Source organism: Mesoplodon mirus (assembly GCF_964341445.2).
Source record: "Mesoplodon mirus genome assembly, chromosome: 10".
In the NCBI taxonomy this organism is placed as follows: Eukaryota; Metazoa; Chordata; class Mammalia; order Artiodactyla; family Ziphiidae; genus Mesoplodon; species Mesoplodon mirus.
This window is the reverse complement of record NC_138986.1, coordinates 51,281,872-51,301,413: the sequence shown is the minus strand read 5'-3', so window position 1 is coordinate 51,301,413 and position 19,542 is coordinate 51,281,872. Positions and strand designations below refer to the sequence as shown.

General features: G+C 44.3%; 1 protein-coding gene across 1 annotated transcript in view; it reads right to left on the bottom strand.

Annotated features, from left to right (window-relative positions):
- The window catches only part of SCML4 (Scm polycomb group protein like 4), a 113,545-nt gene extending 96,933 nt beyond the window's left edge, over positions 1-16,612 (bottom strand). Inside the window, exon 1 of the mRNA XM_082633944.1 lies at positions 16,497-16,612. The gene's annotated coding sequence lies outside the window, so the exon portion shown is untranslated. The remainder of the gene's footprint in view (positions 1-16,496) is intronic.
- Positions 16,613-19,542: the final 2,930 nt, after the last annotated feature.

The window sequence follows — 19,542 nt, the reverse complement described above, 5'->3', positions numbered from 1 at the left end:
ACAAAGGTAACCTTGCTGCCATGCACGAAGTGAGTGACGGGAGGAGGAACTAGGCAGAGGAGCAGGGCTGAAGCCCGTGGTCAAGGAGAAGGGTGACAGTGAGGGCCTGAGCAAGGGCAATAGAGGGTGGAGGGAGAACCTGAAAGTGCAGGAACTCTTTTGGAAGTAGCATCAATTAGAACTTGGTTTCTAGTTGGAAGGCATGGGGTGAGGAGAGTTAGGGATTCTGAAACTGTTATCTTGGGTAGCTGAGGAAGCAGTGATCGCTTTCATGAAGTCAGAATAAAGGAGAAGGAGAAGATGTGGGGAAGGGAGCAAATAATGAGCCCAGCTTTGGAAATGTTGAGTTTAGGGTACCTGTGGAACACATGGGTGGAGACGTCCATGAAAACAGTTGAAATGCCAACCTGGAAGTTGGGAAGCTAGCCAAGCAAGTCTGTGGGTGCATAACCCCCTCAGGTAACCACCCATCCCGCTTTCTGTCCATACATCTCCTTCGATCCCTCTGGAAAACACAGGGAGCAGCTCCACGCCAGGCCTGCTGCCCTCGTGGTCCAGGGAAGGGGCGGCTAACAGAGAGGCCATTCGTGGGCGGATAAGGCACTAGCCAGTTCAAGCATGGCCTCTGTCCTGGAGGCTCACACAACAATCCTGATGCTACCACGATCAGCTGAGGAATTCAAGCACAGGGGCACTCATTCTCACTCCCCTCACTACAGCCCTCTTCACACTGCCTGCCACATCGGGGCCAAGAGTCACCGGAAATCTTCAGTCAGGGGCATCAAGTGGTATGCAGATAAATAAAGTCACCCCAAAAGCCCCCAGAAAACCCCTGGCCCCCAAGTAAGGCGGCTATCCCAGTGCTTTCCCTCAATGCCTGGACACCAACCGAATCCATGACAGGCCAGTCAAAGCCAATTCACACCATCAGATATGAGTGAGGAGAGTGCTTGAGTTATATGTTATTGCAATGTATTTTCGAACTTCCTCATGCACAACCATCACATATTGCCCATCCTCAAATGAGGGATTCTAGGAAAACTTTACAGGTTCACGTTGACAGCGGCTCTGGCCTGGGATTCAAGAATGCAAGCTCTTCATCCTAACCCCACTACTGTCATAGACCCTGCAGCAAGGGTGCATCAGTCTCCTTGCAACGAAGCTTGGTACCAGCGCACATGCATCCAAACATCAGTGTCAAAATTCAGGTCACAACAATTATTATTCATTTTCAACTGGTTAATCTCTCAAGAATAAGAGGGAACTCCCAGATTGAAGAGTTCAAGAAAATCTAGTTAAAGGGATGAAACTTAGATTAATAATTTTCACTTGAATAGAATCTGTATCCTCAAGACTCCCCCACCCAACTGGTGAACAAAGCATCTTAGGATGTCTCCTAAGACATCCTAAGATGCCTTGTGTCCTCCTGGGAAAGGTAGAATGCACAGTGGGAGCTGCGACCACAGCATAAACTCTGAGGTGCTATCAGCACAACCCTCCTGGTTGAGTTCCATCAACTTCATGAACTTTGTGAACTTGCACCGCTGGGGGAAGAGGAGAGAGCGGGAGACTCCAGTTGCCATTTAAAAAGAATTTGGAGACATCAGATCACCTCCTCTGCCCTGGGTGGAGAGTTGGAACCTTTGTGAGGTAGGTCCCCCGGCCATCTGGAGTGGGTTCGACAGATATGTGACTGACCTAAAATTCAAAGAAAAGTAGGTGTTTGCTAAGCCATGAGAGGCCATCATGAGGCACATTTAGCATTGATAGTTTCCAAGGAAATAGATGAAAACTGTCCGTTGAAATCTTAAAACTGCTGTGCACTGAATTATACACCCCCAAAATTCATATGTTAAAGGCTTAACCCCCAATGTGATTATATTTGGAGAGGGCCTTTAAAGAGGTAATTAAGATTAAACGAGGTCATAAGTGTGGGAGCCTGATCCAATGGGACTGATGTCCTTATAAGAAGAGGGAGAGACACCAGGAGTACTCACGCACAGAGGAAAGGCTGTGTGAGGACACAGCAAAAAGGTAGCCATTTACAAGCCAAGGAAAGAGGCCTCAGGAGAAGTGAAACCACTAACACCTTGATCTTGGACTTCTAGCCTCCAGAACTGTGAGAAAATAAATTTCTGTTGTTTAAACCACTCAGTTTCTGGTATTTTATTATGACAGCCCAAGCAGACTAACACAGGCACTATGAATATTTTCTTCTTTAGTACCAGAAAGAGATCACTGCTGTTTTCATCCTATAGATATATAATCAAAATAAACACAACTTGTTTTTGTGAACTTCCTTGTTTTCCTTTTTGTGTGTGTGTGGTACGCGGGCCTCTCACTGTTGTGGCCTCTCCCGTTGCAAAGCACAGGCTCCGGACGCGCAAGCTCAGCGGCCATGGCGCACGGGCCCAGCCGCTCCGCAGCACGCGGGATCTTCCCGGACTGGGGCACGAACCCATGTCCCCTGCATTGGCAGGCAGACCCCCAACCACTGCGCCACCAGGGAAGCCCCCTTGTTTTCTTTATTGTATTGTTTGCTTCTTGTTCTTCCTCATGTTACTTCTGAATCAACCTACCCCTACTCCTTTCTCTAGTCTGACCAGAACTCATCACTTCAGGGAGTGGAAGTTTCATCCCTCTCTCAGACATCGAAGATAGGGTGAAGACAATTACAGGCTCTGCTGATTTGCAGCACTTTGTGTAAATGAGGGCTGCCCAGAATGCCCCCAGTCAAAAGGCATCCTCCTGGAGAAGAAGATGTGTCTTCTTCAATCCCACTGAAGTGCCCACCACTGATTTTCTGTTCTGCTATGACATTAAGTCAAAGAGGTCAAAGAGATAAAAATGCTGCCCTGAAGACTTTTTATTCCACTTCCAAGGGCAGTTTAGACACAAATTCACAGAGAGGGGACAGTGGGTAAGTGAAATTGATTGTGCTACATAGCATCATCCAAACAAGCCCAGCCCAGAGGGGGACATGAAAATGTTCAGCTCCCTTCATGGTCATGAGACATGGACCTATCATAGCTCCTATGATGTCACATCGTATACATCACATCTGAGCTCCTTGTCACCACTGAACCAGGCTTCACATTACATATTGAGACAGGGTGTCCAGTGACCCCGACTTCTGGGGCAGACATTCTCTCACCAGAGAACCAAGCTTGCTGTGACATACAATCCTGTGCAGGAGCTGGCAGGCAGCCCGAATGGCAGCTGCAGAACTGTGGGCAGCTCAAGGCACCGACAGCAAACATGGCAGCCAGCTGGGAGAGGCAGGGAACGGCCACTCCCGGGAAGGCAGCCAGAAGTCTGAAGGGTGGCTCAAACCTCCCCAGAAGTAGAGTCACCAACAGGGACATTCTCTAAAAGCTGCTCTGAAAGCCAAAGAATAACTCTTCCAGGAGACACTATGGGAAGAATTCAGAGGATCACAGTCTCTATGGGTGAACTAAGCAATATCACTAAGGATTTCAGCTCCAAACCCTCAGACCAGAGATAGGGATGGCCTAGGGCACAGTGGAGTGCTTAGCAAACTTTGGATCCTTAGCTACAACCTTCGCAATATTTGTCATGTCTGAACACCTCCTATGATGGTTAATTTTATGTGTCATCTTCACTGAACCATGGGGTGACCAGATATTTGGTCAAACTCTATTCTAAGTGTATCTGTGAGGATGTTTTTGGATGAGATTAACATTTGACTCTGTAGACTGAGTAAAGCAGATTTGCCCTCTCTAATGTGGGTGGGGCTGATCGAATCAGGTGAAGGCCTGAATAGAACATAAAGGCTGAGTAAGAGGGAACTCCTCCTGCCTGGTGGCCTTTGAGCTGGGACATCATTTTATTCCTGCCCTCAGACTTGAACTGAAACATCAACTCTTCTTGGTTCTCAAGTCTTCCAGCTTTCAGACTGGAACTACACCATTGGCCCTCCTGGGTCTCCAGCTTGCTGACCACAGATCGTGGAACTTCTCAGCCTCCATAATCATGGGAGCCAATTCCTTTTTTTTTTTTTTTTTTTGGCCACTCCGCATGGCTTGCAGAATCTTAGTTCCCCAGCCAGGGATTGAACCCGGGCCCTCGGCAGTGAAAGCACCAAGTCCTAACCGCTGGACCACCAGGGAATTCCCTGCCGACATCTTATAATAGATCTCTATCTCTAATTGGTCTGTCTATCTATCTATCTATACTATTGGTTCTGTTTCTCTGGAGAACCCTAATAATACACCTCCTGTACCATATTTACTTAATACCTACTAAATCTTTAAATAGTTTATTTAAATAAATGCATTTTAAAATGCAACTTTGTCATATTGACAAGTTTAAATCAAATATTTTTGTTAAAAATATAAATATATAAGCTAACTGTAAAATTAAATACACACTTATTAAAATAATAGTTCCCCTGAAAACACACACTTCTGATGGTAACTGTATATGGCACAAAACTTCTCTCATTTCAGTCCCTAGCAAATGGAGATCAACTATATTTTATAGTGAATTTTACCCTCCTTTCAAGTGGAAAATCCTTTCCTCTTAGGCATCAAAAGTAATACTCAATACACAATACAACAGAGAGAATGCCATTACTATGTGCTTCAGTTATCAGTTGCTACACTTAAAACTACTCCAAGCTTTGGCTTATCGTGTAGGTCTCACCATTTTGTGGGTCAGGAATTCAGGAAAGGCTCCACTGGGCAGTTTGTCTCTGATCCTTGTGGCATCAGCTGGGGAGGCTGGGACAGGAAGATCCACTTCCAGGATGGTATCTTCACTCACATGTCGAGTGGCTCCGTGTTTCATGCCTATTCCTCTCTCCCCTTGGTGTCTCATCCTCCAGCGCCTCTCCACAGAGCTTTGACTTCTCATGGCCTGGTAGCCCTGGGGCAGTCACACTTCTTTTTTTTTTTTCTTTTTGCGGTATGCGGGCCTCTCACTGTTGTGGCCTCTCCCGTTGCAGAGCACAGGCTCCGGATGCGCAGGCCCAGCGGCCATGACTCACGGGCCCAGCCGCTCCGTGGCATATGGGATCCTGCCAGACCGGGGCACGAACCCGTATCCCCTGCATCGGCAGGCGGACTCTCAACCACTGCGCCACCAGGGAGGCCCGAGTCACACTTCTTATGTGGCGGCTCAGTGCTCCAAGGGTGAGCATTCGGAGAGTCCCAGAGGTTCCTCCTGTCTGTCCTGGAACGTGACTTCCGCCACATCCTATGAGCCAAGGAAGTCACTTAGGACAGCCCAGAGTCAAAGAGAGGGAATTAGACTCCACAGCTCCATGGTAGGAATGTCAAAGAATCTGTGCCATCTTTATTCCTTCATTCCATTCTTATGTACTGAAAAAGGAGAAAGTCCTCAGACATGGGATTTCCACATCATGGATAAAAGTGTATCGTCTAAGAACTAAGGCAGGAGCCAGGTCACACTGGAGCACAGGCATCAGTTTGAAGTCAGACACACCTAGCTTTGACACCAGTTATACCACTTGCCAGGTGACCTTGAGTTTAAACTCACTGACTCTCGGGGGTGGGGGAGTGTTGTCTGTAAAGTGGAATAATGGTATGTTCCAGGGCTACCCTGTGGATACCTAGTAAAAAGCCTTACTTTAGTCAGTAAGAGTTAATGCTTTTAAGCAAACCCAGAAAAAACTGATGATTTTACAAAGGTATTCTTAAAATACTGTATTTATGATAAAACCTATTCATACTCTGAAGGAGAATGAGACATGATACAAAGAGCCTTCTCACTTAGCTTAAAGCTGCAGTTTTTGGAGGAAATTCGCTAGCGAGCATCTTCTCAGAATGTCAAAGTCACCCCCAAATTCCTGCCATGATATTTGAGATGGCTCTGCTTAGTAATCATGTAGGGAGCTGGCAAAACAGAACCATCTCTTTTCTAAGCCATAATTAATCAGGTGTTTGGGGAGGGAGGAGAGAGTGAAATCCATGGCAGCTGGCATGCTCTGATCCACAGGTGCTCGGCGGTGGTGATCACATCCCTGCAGAGGGGCATTTTGGAAATGCGCTGGTCCAATGCAGGGGGCAGGGTGAGCATTACTGTACTTGGAGGGCAGAGACTAGGGACGCTGGGTGCACGCAGCTGTCGCACATAATGAAGCACTTGTTCACCGTATAGTCACATAAGTGAAGACCTCGTTTTTCTGAATCTAGAACTAACTTCGTTTTGCGTATAAACATAATGTATTTCTATTCAGCTATAATATTTTCCAAGAATTCAAGTAGTACATAAACCAAGGAAAGACTGTCTCTATTTTGTTCAGAATTCCAAGAGTTGTTTACCATTTTGGAAAATCATGTCACTGGCAGCAGCAGAAGCTTGTGCTATTCAAGTCTCCAGTATCACTCGCCTGTTTTAGCTGCACTGGAGGTAGCGAATGTCAAGCACCTGATCACGTCACTGGCATCCAGAGCCAGGCACCTGCACTGGAAGTAATTACAAATTACGCTGCCTTCGTTCCTCTTTGGATCTCAGGTGTGACATCATGCTGATTTTTCTTAAATTGCGGATGTGGGTGGGTTATATTATCTGGGAAATTCACTTCAGGACTGTAAACAGGGCATTAAAGATATTTGTAATAAAAATGAGGGTTGAGGGTGACAGGCCTGAGAATCCACTGCTTTAGAAGAAGTTTTGGGCTTTCCTGCCTGCCGATGCAGGGGACACAGGTTCGTGCCCCAGTCCGGGAAGATCCCACATGCCGCAGAGCGGCTGGGCCCGTGAGCCATGGCCGCTGAGCCTGCGCGTCCGGAGCCTGTGCTCCGCAACGGGAGAGGCCACAGCAGTGAGAAGCCCGCGTACCGCAAAAAAAAAAAAAAAAAAAAAAAGAAGTTTGTGTGGATCAAAAATGCCTTTCCAAGTGGAAACACCAAGGAATCATTTCCTTTCTGGAACCTGCTGGACCTAGGAGCAGCCCAGCCAGGCCAAGCAGGAGCAGCTGGCATTGAGGCATGAAAGAGCTCTTTCTCTTCAGCCCTCACAGGTGAAAAGACATGGATGCTTCATCAGCTTTTCAAAACTTAAGGCAAGACTCAGGAGACTTCACAAGGCCATGTGACACACGACAAGTTAAGCCTCAGTTTCCTTATCTGTGTAATGGAGATAAAAATAGCCCCTCCCATATTGACTTCCTATGTGGATTAAATCCAACAAATGAGATAAAGCATGTTTAGTGCTTCCCTCAGCACCCCTGAGCATACAATGCTCAATAAATGGAAACATGAATTTATTACTGAGATAGGCTGGGACCTGGGACCTGGGACCCGTTGCTGCAGTGCTTGCACCCGGACAAATGTCTCCTGAAGCAACAAAATACGAAGAAACTATAAGGGACTAAAAATAGCTGTGTGCATGTGCAGTTGGGGCAAATCATGGACCAAAAGACCAAAAACCCAACTGCCACTTCTGAAGAGCCAGGAGCAAAAGGAAGGTGCTGGGAGCAAAAGCAGGGCACTGCGCATGCCCCCTGCACACAACACCACCAAAGGGGTGGGCAAACCACCTAAGCTACCCCTCCAGCCTGACCCCTGGACACACCCCTTACCCTCACCCCATATAAGGAACCAGCTGGCTTGCCCTCAGGAAGCCAGCAAGTGAGCAAGGGAAACTTACTTGTCCTCGCTCCCTCCTGCTGCACCAGGGGCCCCAATAAAGCCTTGCCTGAATTTCTTGTCTAGCCTCTGATCAATTTCCATTGATTAAGGAGGCTAAGAACCCTCGTTGGTAACATTACTGTTCATACAGCACTTTACAGTTTATAATGCTCTTTTCTATATACTGTCTCCTTTGAACTTTATATACATTATCCCAAGTAATCTTCCCAACTTCTGAAATATTATATCCTATGATCTAGTAAAGTAGGGGTAACACCAAAGAGTGTGCATGCCCTTTCCACAACACTATGCTGCCTCCACCCATGCTGACATTATTCATTTTCTCATTCATTCATTCATTCAACAAATATTTATTGAGCACTTGGCATATTCAAGGCACTGGGCCTCAGCAGTGGGGACTAACAGGACTACCATCCCTGGGAGGAGGGGAGGTTCAGGACGACCCAGAGTTGCCACGATACTTGAACTGGGTCACACTGGTAGCCACTCAAAATCCATGCTGCTCCATTCAGATTTATTATGTGCAGCTCTGAGGACAAAAGAACACCCTCACGGTAGGAAAAATTTACTGGAGGAAGAAGCCGAGGGAACTTCTGGGGGAGAGATTCCCTTGCTAACAATTGGAGCTTCCAACAGTGGAAAGGGGCAGCCCCTTGAGGATGTAGGCTGCATCCTTTGCAGACACTAGGGGAGAGACTGAGGCTGCCCTGGGAGGGAGGCCTTCAAAACCCATTCAGTTAAAGAATCTGGGAATCACTTAGAGATCACTTCTCAGAGTAGAGGTTTTTACTTTTAACTCTTCCCTTCAAATGTCAGATGTTTTTCCCTTAAGCTCATTATTTAGGTTATTACTTTAACCTTCCAGCTTCCACAGAGGGGTGACCTGGCTAGAAAATGGTCTGGGACTTAAGTGGATCCATGGTCCCAGTGTAAATTCTTCTTATCCTGTCCCAAATCCGTATTCTCAGGGATGAAAAACAAAACCCCCTGGAAACTGATAATCAGTCTACCAAGTACACAAGCAGAATACATGAAATCTCAACCAAAGGGCAGCCTGGGACTGCTTAATTTTGCCCAGGAAGCCATGTAACTGTCCACTGTTAGAAATCTACAAAGACTGGCTAAGTCTTTGGTCCCATGGAAATATTTTTTCCTCAGGCATGAAAATGCCAAATATAGTCATAAAAGCAGTGGCCTAACAGAAATAGATTTTTTTAATGATTATACTTCCCATTTATTCCACACTACTCTGGTCTCAAGCCAACTAATAAGAACTCAATTTCTCCACACCTGACACTAGCAGATTTGGGCTGCTTCCAGGGAAACGTGTGTAAAAGACAAACATTTCTGAATGTGCTTTTTCTTTACTCTGCTATCAGAGAAATTTTAGGTCCTTTATTCTTTACTAGGTTCATGCCACAAGACTTCTTACTAAAAGGAGGGCAATAGAAAGAAAGGACCAGTCAATTATACCACCACACATCGTCACACACCATTGCATCCCAACTTCAGTTTCTGACTTCAGTTCCCTGGAGACAGTTTATATTCACCTGCTTTCATTAATACAATACACATTTGTACTGTGCTAAATACTTAGTATTAATTACATTACAAACACTCAGTACAAGGGCTATATTTTCACACTGTAGGTGGTGATTTCAGGCGTTAGAGCCAGTTGTTGTTGTTTTTTTTCTTCTCATTGTTTCTATGCTTAATTTGTGCACCAAAATTTAAAGCTTTCTACAGCTTTCCACTTGAAGCATCTTTGCAAATGAGGTCTTAAAGTGATAAATCAAACATGCTTGAGTATCTTTTGGCATCTGTAAGGGGGAATTCTCAATAGAAGTGGGAATGCACTGATGGCTATTGGGTTGACTCCCAAATTTCATGGCAAAGTCCCCTAGCACAAGCAACAAGGGCAACAGTATGAATCAAACCAGTGACCACAGGTTTCTCAGGACTGAAAAGTGACACAACTCTATTCCCACAGTGGAGTTCCTTCCTGATCAATAAACCCAATGCCTCCCCCAATGTTTCTGAGTTATTCACTTTAGGATAAATAGCATATCTTAAAAGCTAATTGTTTGATTAAGCCTTGGCATCATCATAATTTCCCAGTAGTGAGAGCACTGAATCCTAGAGGTTGTGAAGGAAAGAGGTCAGCCTCTTTTCTGGAAGGCCACAAAGAATGAGAATGATTCCTGTTGGCTTGTAATAGTTTAGACATGGCGAGGCCCAAAGGAATTAAGTAACACAACCTCCAAATCCTGGCTCCAAAACAAAAATTGTGAATGCCCCGAAGTTGGTTTTCACCTTGGGTTTTTCTCCTCAATTCTTCTTTTTTTCTTTTACCAAGGCCCTGTCAAAACAGGATTCAAATCCTGAGGCCAGTTCCAGGCCTGCTCAAAGACTGAATCCAAGGCAGACCCTCACACATGGCTGCTGTTAAGGGTTAACATCAGTCTGGTGAGAGGGCTCAGGGCCTGCCTCCGGAGACCAGAGGAAAACACACTCCTTGGCGTTCCACCCTGGTTTTCTCATTAGAATGATGATGTCCCAGGATGACTTGTGGACAAATGCGAAAGGGAACATAGAAAATCTCTCCCTCCAAAAGAAGACAAACAACCCATAAAGCTCTGTGAGCTGACAGCCTTGTGCTCCTGTTGGCTATTACCGAATCCTTTCTGAACTGCACCAGGGGATACAGGAGGGAGGGTGATGCCCAAGTCCTCATTGGAAGAGGGATGGAATAGGCTCTCTCCTCTGGGTTTTATCTTTGTTCAGTGCCATTTTCCCTGGGCTGGACTAGGACCTAACCAGAGTAATTCTTTGCTCTGCCCAGATCAGCATTTGCTCCCAAGTTTAGGGTCCGTCTTCATAAAAGGCTGTATATTTCTTTAGAATGAATTTCAGCCCTATGTGTGTGTTTTGAAAGAACTGGGCTTTTGCTCTAGAATGGTCAGCACAGAGAGACAAAAAGGGCAAAGTCTTTTGTTACCAAATATTCAGCTCACGAAAGTTGAGTCACCATCACAGGGCTAACCAGACAACGTCACCACCTTTCAAAGCACAGCGTTGACACTATTTTTCCCTGGCACATTAATTTTCTCACAACAGCCAACTCCACTCCTCTGCTTCTGCACTGAATGCCCTCTGGAGACAGTAAGGCCACCCCAAAGTGCTCAAAGGAGGGTGCAATCCTTCCTAAAAAGCAGCAACACTGGGACCAAGTTCCATTTATGTGATCAATAAACGAAGCTGATGAAAAAGAATGCACACCTGCCTCCCCACAAATAAAAATTTAGGGAGAACGTGTCTGAGTTTGTGGGAGAGTAAAGAGGAGTTTATACAGTTTGGTGCCACCAGATTCTCTCTAAATCACAACTGGTCAAACAGTAACAACAGCAACTCCAGGGAAGCCCGCAACGTGGATCTCGGAATATACTCCTGTTACTCCAGGTGTCACATAGACTCAGTGGAATGGCCTAATGCAAAGTGAGAATTGCCACTGGGTAATAAACTCCTTTCTGTCCTAAAATAATCACTGCAAGAGGCAGTGATACGATGAGCAAATGAGCGCGAGCGAGGGCATGAAATTTAAATTCCACTCAGGGGAGAAGGTGCTGTGCTTCGAGCCTGACCCCACCAAGGCGCGAGTGCTGTACGATGCCAAGATTGTCGATGTTATTGTTGGGAAAGACGAAAAAGGCAGAAAGATCCCAGGATATCTGATCCATTTTAATGGTTGGAACAGAAGCTGGGATAGATGGGCAGCTGAAGATCATGTCCTTCGTGACACCGATGAAAATCGGAGATTACAGCGTAAATTGGCAAGGAAAGCTGTAGCTCGCCTGAGAAGCACAGGAAGAAAGAAGAAGCGCTGCAGGTTGCCTGGTGTGGATTCTGTCTTAAAAAGCCTCCCTGCTGAAGAAAAAGATGAAAATGTTGAAAACTCAATAAGCAGTTCTTCTGATGACAGTAGTGAAGAAAAGGATGAAGAAATAAGTGAAGAAAGTGATATTGAAGAAAAGACTGAAGTGAAGGAGGAACCAGAGCTGCATGCAAAAAAGGAAATGGAAGAAAGAACAATAACTATAGAAATCCCTGAAGTTCTGAAGAAGAAGCTTGAGGACGATTGTTACTATATCAACAGGAGGAAACGGCATTTTTGTGTGTGTGTGTGTGGCCATGTGCATGCGGGATATTAGTTCCCCGACCAGGGATCAAAGGTGTGCCCCCTGCAGTGGAAGTGCAGAGTCCTAACCACTGGACTGCCAGGTTCTTAATCACAACTTCCCTTAAGCTGATTATTTGTACCTTAGGTTGATTTAAATAACTGTTCAAAGTTTTATCCCTTTATTGTATATTGCTAATAATTTTTCAAATAATTCATCAGTTAAAAAAATGATTTAAATGTCTAGACTGGACTTCCCTGGTGGCACAGTGGTTGGGAATCCACCTGCCAATGCAGGGGACACGGATTCAAGCCCTGTTCCGGGAAGATCCCACATGCCGCGGAGCAACTAGGCCCATGCACCACAACCACTGAGCCCGCATGCCACAACTACTGAAGCCCACTTGCCTAGAGCCCGTGCTCCGCAACAAGAGAAGCCACTGCAACGAGAAGCCCGTGCACCACAACGAAGAGCAGCCCCCGCTCGCCGCAACTAGAGAAGGCCTGCACACAGCAACGAAGACCCAACGCAGCCAAAAATGAATAAATTTTTAAAAATTAAATGAAAAAAAAAAAAAAGAGGCAGTGATAGTCCACGAAGTAATCACTTCAAGAAGCAAGAGGTGTTTTATCTCCTCAGTGGTGGCAAAGTGCCTCTTCAGATTGAAAAATGCTGATTTATTCCAGAATGCAGAAATCCTGCTGGCTGTTCGTCTTCGTCCCCCGCTCCTGAAGGCAGGGATGTTCTTGACTGTGTCAGAACTGCCAGTTTAACCCAGCAGGAAGTTTTGTCTCCATGTCTATTAGCTGAGAGGAGCAACAGCTCACCAACGCTGACATTTGAAGAACCCAGAGGGTGGAGAGAGAGGTCTGACTCCTGGAAGGAGTGATTTGCACACATCGCCACTTGCCTTCCAGCTGCTGTGCCCAAATAGCAGCGTCCCTCCTCAGGCTGCCCCTGAATGCCACCCACAAGTGACCAACAGCACTGGAGAGTGGGGCACGGGGGTTTTGTTGTGGAGCAGGCTGCTCTGAAATGCCCAGAGCTCCTGTACCTCCTCAGACATTTATACACATAGGTCAGAATAAGCCAAATTTCAAACAGCCCTGAGCACGTCTAAAATGGCCTGCAGCTCCTCTACTTTGAGCCTCAGTCTGAATCTCAGCATCTGACCACCCCAGGGTGAGAGTCTGAAGACGTATTAAGGAACAAACCCTTGCCAGAACTGAAGCCGAGATGAGCGCAACAATGAAAAACACTTAGAACCTCGTGGGCTCGCAGCCAAACACTCGAACTTGGTTTGAACGGACCAACGAATGCACGATTCGCCACAGCGATTTACAGCAGAGATTCTAGCAGAGATTTACAGCAGAGACTAGCGTGTGGCCCTCTTGCAAATGCAGAGGGTTTGGGGGGAAAGGTAGAAAAGGAAAATGAAGGAAGAGAAAGCGACAGATGCAAATGAATCCAAACACTCCGAGTCACTCTTTCAACCTCAGATATTTTACAATTTGAGTGATCCTAATGGTCTTCGAAGCACATTGGGAAATGTCGCAATAGATGTTTGAATTAAAGTCCAGTAGGTTTGCCAAAAGACCAATTGTTAAAAATTGGCAAGATTCCAGAGAACTTACTAGGCTGCAGACTGCCCGGGGCTGAGAGAATTGCTAATTCCAGAGAAAGTTAATTATCACCTTATTGATAAAGGGGTAATTTTTAAAGCTTATGGTGTGGCTTTTGTGACTCAATTAAAATTTAGAGTAATTTACTAGACACAGTGGTGGCTTCTGTTACATTATATAGTATAAAACCATTTGATTTTTCTCCCAGGGGCTGTTTTTTACCCCCCTCACCTCTCCTCACCTGTCTGCCTTTGAAGGCAACAAAAACATTAAAAACATGTAAATCTCAAACTAGCCTTTTGAGAGATTGCAGGATTAAGAAGTAAGATGTCCAGAAGACACTTAAACAAAGCTCTCTCCTAGAAATGTCAGATTTGTCCACCGAAATTAAGAATCACATGTGCTCACACCAAAAGGGACTGCTTTCACAAACTTCATTTCCAAAATGTGAGACCTAATTTTATGCCCTTTGTTAATTTGATGGGAAAAGAGTCTTTCCTCATCTCTTTTCCCTTCTCTCCCACACCATCTGCAAATAAAAGCAGAGGCTCCGTGGAAGAAAAGCCTCACTGAATGAAACTGGAGGTGCTTGGGCTGTGAAGCTCCCAGGCAGTGTCGCCTCCTGCTCTCTCCAGGACGTGTTGATCGGGGTAAGCACGCCCAGCCACCTGGCGTCAGTGTGACGCTGAGACTTCCAGGGGTACAGACTCGGGAGGAACCTCGTCCCGCGGAGCCCTGCCCGGGGCCCCAGGGAGCCACTTCCGAGCTCCACCCGACGTCTGCCTGCCAGGACCCCGTGTTCGCTCTAAAGTGTCTTCAGGAGCGAGTGAATGTGTGTGATGTGTCAGCCAGCCACGCCGAACTGCAGACCTCCAAAACACTCTAAACTATAACTTCCCACGTGTGCGTAAAGATTATTTCTCTCTGAGCATTCCTTGTTTTGATTTAAGGGCACTTCAGCAATGTTTCCTTAAACTTGTTTAAATATTTAAGATCCAAAATTTAGATTAAACAATACATAAAAGCCGCCACAATATGAGAGGTTTCTGCTTGTGATTTTTCACATCATTTAAAGTTTAAAAATTTTTTTTTAATTCTATCTTTGTACTCTGGGGCATCGCTTGAATTTTATAATAAGCAAATATTATTTCACATTTTAAAAGTCATTATTCTTTCAAAGTTTCAATATAAAAGTTTTACAGCAGAGACAGTACCTGGGGCTGGCTTGTGTTCTAGCAGCTGGTCTGCTTGTCTTACCTGCTGTTGGAGGAGCCCCTGCGACCCCAGCCCACAGAAGCCAAGAACTAGAAAGTGAAACTGCTGCTGGTTTCACTTGCCTCAAAAACACACTACCAAAAGCAGATAAATGACCCAAAGCAATTTACTCTTGTATCTCTTATTGTTTTCTTTCTATTATTGTTCATTTACTTCTCAGGTTGTTTTATTCTTGCTGTTGTCGTGGTTTTGGGGGGGTGGGTCCTGGCAGCAAAAATAGAAGTCATTTTAGTGGCATAGGGAAGAAATTTAAACACGTTAAACATAAAAGAACTGGGTGCTTGTGGAATTTTCACTTTTCTTATAATTCCACAAATCAAGCAGACATAAATTATTTACCAAAATATTACACAGCCTCTCCACACACACAAAGATAAAGAAAACACATTCATATTTTTAAAAATATCTGTCACAAGTATGTTTGAAAGGTAGATTGTGAAGCCACCAGACAAGTTCCCTAAAACTGAAGGCTCTACATTCACATTTTATTTGAGTCTAGACAATTCACTACTGCTTTTCTAGGTAATCTGCACCAAGCACTGTTGCTCAAATACCCGCTTCATTTTTTCGGGCTAGTTCTACCAAGCAACACACACAAAAAATGCTGCACATGAATATTGCACCCCTAGGTAGTTTACTTTTCCACACTATAAATTCCTTCATAGTTATTTTTATGCTTTCACTCCAAATATCCTATCTTATATATATATTTTAAAGTCTCGAGGAAAAAAAAGCAACTATGTTTCTCACTCTTCAAAAATGGTTCCTCTGGTTGAAAAGGAAGAAAAACAGAGTATACAACAAACATCTGGATTCTGAAGTGCCTGGATTACTTTCTCAAATACCGCAATTTCTGAGACCAACCAAAAAGCCACTTTCTCAGAAAGCTACTGATTGTCGGATCCTCTTGAGTATCATCACAGAATCCAGCGCCTCCTCTCCTTCACTGTTACAGGTAACGGAAGGAACTTCTGAGCACCTCAACCATCAATCTGATGATTACCTGCAGCCCTCACCTCACCCTCATCCACTGTCCTATCCTGCGCAGCAAGCAATCACGCCCCTGGATTCAAGTCACACAAAGCCCTACCTGGGAAGGAGGTGACTCTGTATTTGAACTTGGGAAAACTGCTCCTGACACTCCATAGTCACCTGGTTTTTTTCCCCAAAACTAACCAACACCAGCAACTAGCAGTAAATAGTATTCTCATCTATCCTGGTAAATTAGGAGAAACTAGTACAAAGACATAAAAAATATTCCATCTGAGATATAAAAAACAAAATCCAATTTTAAAAACCACTCTTACATGTTCACAACATACTGATTATAAAAATTAAATTTTAGGTAAATATTTTTATCCCAAGACATACTACAAGTTTTTAAATTAAAAAAACAGAACAAAGCAAAGTGAAATCATCATGCCAAAAAAAAAAAAAAAAAAAACTAACCAATTATTTGAGTGCACATTTGGGAAAAAAAATAACTTTCTACATATTCAAATGCAGAGTGAAAGAGTAGTATATGTACCCCAAATTGATAAACTATATAATTCTATACTATGTCTTCCCCTCTGAGATCTGGTCAAGAAATCAAACACTGTATTTTGAGTCGGAGGAACTAAAGTTTACCTGCCTGCCTCAGCGGTTTTAGTGCAGGACACTCGTGCATTGCCGTAAATGTAGGCATGCAATCCAGAAGAACTAAAACAGGTAATCTGTTATGCTTATAGTGAAAAGAGAAGGATCCCATGTCAACGGCACACCCTCCGATTGTGCATCTCCCTTACCTACAGCTCGTTCACCAGAGCCCTGATCAGGTTCTTTACCAGGTCGGGAATGTTGACTCAGAAGACAGATGACTTTCAGTACATGCAAGCCGAGTATTGCAAAAGCTAATCTTCCACCCGTGTGTTAGTAGCTAACAGTTAGTCTCCAGCAGCCCCGCTCTCCGGCTGCAAACATCTCATTAGACTAATGCATTCAGCACAGGCAGAAAACTCGATTTACCATAGCTACAGCAATGAATTTCCATTACGATGACAGCTTCAACCACATCATGTCCAGAAAACCAGCCAACCACTGGCTTTTAAAGAACACACACATTTTACATGCAGAAAACGAGGCGTGCGAGTGTGTGTGTGTGTGTGTGTTTTGTGTTTCCTTCCTCTTAGCAGCCCAACTAAGAGAAATGTGCAGTGTAGCTTTTTGCTGACATGAGCTGCAAGGTAATGACACTTCTGCTTCTTTGGTAGTTACGTCCTTGTAATAACCTGAATTATGTCACAATTGTCAGAATGGGTGTTTCCAACATTTCGGTTTTCATTACCCCTCCTCTGTTGCCATAGAAACCAGACTGTAACATCATCTCTTTGTCCCAGTCCTGCAGCAGTGTGCCAGCACCGGGCTTATAAGATACTGGTGATCTGAAGGAGTGAATGCTTGACTTTGAACAAATAAAATAAAAAGAATTATTCTAATGACCTCGTTGTTCAGGAGAGACTGTGTGTTTGCCGGAGGAGTGTGCCTATACAGGTAAGCACACCATGCTCATACGTACTGACTCTACAGCTGCATACAACACATATGATTAGTTCTTTTAAACGGGGCACTGACTTGGGCTCCAGATCTGTGTGTAAGTGCAGAACCGTAAACATGGTTTACACTCATAAACATGGTCGGGTCCTGCATGAGGTAGAATGGTCCTCACATGGGATAAGGGCCACTATTCATCCTCCATGCCCTATTGTTTTCTCTGTGGCAAATCAAGTTATAGTGGTAAAGGGACTTTTTCTTCTTTTTTTTTTGTAAAGTGGAGCAAGGCTCCCAATTGCCCATTTCATTCACCCCATTCTGGCACTTTATTCCCAAGTATTTCCTACAAGATGAAACATCTGTTTAATATGTGACCACCTGCAGGCTTATTCCTGGGGGTGAACAACAAGCAAATTTAGCCAGGACTAAACATCAACCAGGGATAATTAAGGTTTAGGCCACAACTTGGACAGTTACTGAGAATGAAAAAAATGAAATTACAATTTGAGGTTTTTCCAAATATATATACAGAGTCACAAAAGAAAGAAATAAGAAATCTCTCTCCTCAAATTATAAACATAGAAAAAAATTAAATTTTTTTGAAGTCAAAGCATTGTACTTATTGAACAAGAAGTAAATTCACTACTTAATCATCTAATTTTGTTGTTTTGTTTTGTGTGGGAAAAGGCAAGTTTGGTAGTTTTTCATTTTGCTCATTTAATATAAGTTCATTTCATTAAAGGAGGAGGAGGAAGAGGAGGGAGGGAGAGGAAGAGGAGGAGGAAAGAAAACAGGACCCAATGGATGAGTTCAATTTGGCCAGCATTTCTGCTGCAGCCACAGTGGTAGTATTTATGCCCATGGCCTTGAACACAATCCTACACTACACTCAGTGAAGCACCTTGGCCTGAGATGCTAGACCAGTCTTTGCTTTAAAATATTTCTTCAGATAAATCAAATAAAAATTTCCTAGATAATCTAGAATATTTCCCAATTTCTGCAAAAGAAGAAAAAGGCTTGTCAAGATCTGCCTGAAATAAAGGAGTTTTCAGTTTTCCTACCCAGCTCTAGAGAATTTGTGATTCTGGTCCTTGGGGTGCATAAGACCCATCCTTAAGTCAAGTGTGTCTGGGATGCAGGCACTGGCATCACAGGTCAATTGCACAATGAGGCTTAAAATGGAAATTAACTAAACCTCGCTTGCTTTTAAAAAGTAGATAGATGCTTGATGGATAGACAGATAGATGATAGATAGATAGATAGATAGATAGATAGATAGATAGATAGATAGATAGATAGGTAATTTTACTGGGATTTCTTTCTTTATACAACCATGACTGTGGGTCTTAAGTAATTAAGTTCATGTTTTTAAAAATCCTCAATTTTTTTTTTTTTTTTTTGCAGTACGTGTGCCTCTCACTGTTGTGGCCTCTCCCATTGCGCAGCACAGGCTCCGGACGCACAGGCTCAGCGGCCATGGCTCATGGGCCCAGCCGCTCCACAACATGTGGGATCTTCCCAGACCGGGGCACGAACCCGTGTCCCCTGAATTGGCAGGCAGACTCTCAACCACTGCGCCACCAGGGAAGCCCTCCTCAGTGTTTTTAATTCCAAAAAAAATTTAAGTTAAACATGTAAGAGAAAGGAAATTTGGTGGGATGGCTGCATACAAGCTAAGGGCTCTGTTGAGAAGACAAGGGGCCCTTCCGAGCTAATGTATCTCCAGGTTTTATACTTCCCTGGGCTAGGATCAGGATGCTTAGGCTATGCCACGTTGTTAATTTTCTTTGGTACTGTGGTTACATTTCTGTCTCAGACCACAGGCAGCACGTTTCACTCTTTCTACACAAATGCTACTGGGTTGGTGGTTAGCAAGAGGCAGCCAGAGGGAACAGGTTAATTTGAGGGCATCCCAAATGCAAACCTACTTAGAGTAGCCTCTCTCTGAAGAGTAATCCCTATGTCAGCTGCTGGTAAAGAGTTCTGGTTCCAACACAAGAATCAGTTGGAGAGGGCTGTGTCCTGGACAAAGGAGTCAGTGCTATGGGAAAAACAACCCTTGTCATCATAATAATAGCCAACATTTACTGGGGAAATATCATGTACCAGCCCTTTTCATATGTTATCTCATTTACAACAACCCTATGAAATAAGTATTATGAGTACCATCCCCATTTTACAGAAAATGAAACTGAGACTTGAGGACTTTAAATAAGTTGCTTGGGCAACTTATTTAAATTTAAATACTTATTTAAAGTATGCAGCTCAGAAGTGTTGCATACAGGACTGACCCAGGCATTT